At 41.8% G+C, this 2,419-nt stretch overlaps 1 pseudogene; it reads right to left on the reverse strand.

Moving 5' to 3' along the window:
* Window positions 1-350: 350 nt before the first annotated feature.
* On the reverse strand, window positions 351-1,700 carry LOC149287863 (zinc finger and BTB domain-containing protein 14 pseudogene; annotated as a pseudogene).
* Window positions 1,701-2,419: the final 719 nt, after the last annotated feature.

Consider the following 2,419-nt stretch of genomic DNA (forward strand, 5'->3'; position numbering starts at 1 on the left):
GTTACTAATTACTGAAAAACCTCTACATATTAAAGTGGTTTTACAGATGCATTTTTTCTTCCACAAAATATGTAACAGGTAACAGCACAGGCGTAAAAAAAAAAAAAAAAAAAAGGCTTTTACAGTTATTCATGCCCACTGTTTTCTGTGTAGGTATTAACATTTCATTGTTTGTAAAGCAAAATTCATTAGTACCAATCCTTTATTTACAGTTCATTGCGTCATTTATTTCTAAAACTATCACTGTCCCCATCTTTTGTAAAGCCCGTGGATACAAACACATTATTAGCCGGCCGTCAGGATGGCCTTACAGGTTCAGAGTAGTGTTAATACACATACGCAGGATCCATTTAGCTACATGCAATGGTTTCAAGCTGTTGCTCTGCTTCTGCTGCCATGGCCGCTGCCTGTAACTGTTCGGTCTCGCTCTGTATGGCACTGGTTGTGACTTGCTTGCGTTGCTCGCTATGCATATTGTTCTCGTGGCGTTTCAAGTCAGAGGCTTTTGCGAATGCTTTGGTGCAGGAAGCACAGATAAATGGTTTCTCTCCTCGGTGTCTCCTCTCGTGGTCTTTTAAATGAGACTTGTGCTTGAACGCTTTGTCGCACAGATGGCATGCAAACGGTCTCTCGTTGCTGTGTACCCGCTCGTGCTTTTTGAGATCCGGAGCTCTGATAAAAGATTTGGCACACACGTCGCAGCTGTACGGTTTGTAGCCCGTGTGGATTTTCAGATGTTCTTTTAGGTGAGCTTGAGTAGTAAATGCTTTGGCACACATTTCACAGACAAAAGGTCTTTCTGCAGTATGCAACTTCTCATGCTTTCTAAGCCTTGCTTCATCTGTGAATGCTTTGCCACACGCCTGACATGCAAATTGTTCCCTGTGCCCATACAATAAGTATTCAAACTTCATATCGCCGGTGGCAGTGGTCCATGCGGGTGCTTGTTCATCCTTTACTTCACTGATGCTATCATTGTATGTTAAGGCTTGTGGGGTCTGCACGCCCAAATCCTTTGGTTCGGTCGTCTCCATTGCCTCAACCTCCTGGCCGTAACAATTAACTTTCCTGACTTCCTCACTTCCTAACTCTTTTAGAATTGCTTCCTGTACCCGCAGTGTTGCAGTGGGCGATTTCTCCTCATGGCCCTGGGGAGTGCCCCCAACTGTGTCATCCGAAGGACTATCATCTTGATCGCCAATCTCCTCCACATCATCATCCTGACTGTCATTAGCCCCACCAACCGGACGTGTTATTTTCAAGCTTGTCTCATATGCGTATTTATTTTTTGGAGAGGAAGGGTTCTCGTCTGTCGTGGAAACATCACGCTTTTGAGAACAGAGTTTATCCAAAAACCTAATGCCAAGTATCTGGCCCGATGACATCATCAAATTGACATCCTCCTTTTTGACTGCAATCTTAGCAGTATACATGTAATTGAGAACTTCCTCGAATATATCAGATCGCAAGAAATCAATTTCAATTACTGAAGAGCTGTCAACTTCCAACTTCTTAAAAAGCTTCTTGAAGTAGGTACTGCATGCTGCCAGTACACATCTGTGGGCTCGGAATTTTACATCTTCCACCACAATAGCAATATCACAAAATTCACCTTCAAGGCGTTGTTCATTTAGAGTCTTTAAAAATACTGTTTTATGATCATCATCATTGTATTTTAGGGTTTCAGACATACTTATGAAAAACTCCTGCAAAGGAAGAAAAAAAACAAAACAAAACCATTATTACAGTACATTGAAAGTTCATGATAAAAATGCTCCTGTTTTACACAGTACAGAAGTAACTCATCCATCATAAAGTATGCTGCAAGCAAAATGTGTTTCTGAAGTGTATATACAATAATTCTCTTTACTGCATAGGGCAGAAAAAAATGACGTTTTAAAAACCATTTCCTTCTGCTCCACAGCTTCATACACCCATGTGGAATGGAGGCGTTATTCACTAAAGCATATGTTTAAGCAAGTTCAGACGAGATGGGACATTTCAACAAGACCTCATTGTGCATTATGAGGGTCTGACCTATCCTGCAGGAATGGCTGAGCTGACCCCCTGCATAATTCACTTGAAAAGTTGTGTTAGTTTTAACTATGCACTATGCATGCCCAGCCCAGCCCAGCCCTTATTGGAAGGGATAACGCTCCATGATCCACCCTAACGAAGCTGGTACGCTGAAATGATTATATGTTGGTACGTAAAGATCCAAGCTTGGGAATTTTGTGCACACCAGCCTATTACATGTTTTTATAAACTCGTGGAAACAAAAAATTGATATTCTGAAGACAAGGCTGTCGTTTCACCTCCACCATTAACATCGTCTTTCCGCTTACTTTCATTTACTCTTGAAACATACCATGAACGTTGAGAGGCTGTCCAAAACGAAGACTGACAAGACCCAAGACCC

This window comes from Sceloporus occidentalis, unplaced genomic scaffold (assembly GCF_023333645.1).
Source record: "Sceloporus occidentalis isolate IW3139 unplaced genomic scaffold, rSceOcc1.0.p SCAF_56, whole genome shotgun sequence".
Taxonomy (NCBI): domain Eukaryota; kingdom Metazoa; phylum Chordata; class Lepidosauria; order Squamata; family Phrynosomatidae; genus Sceloporus; species Sceloporus occidentalis.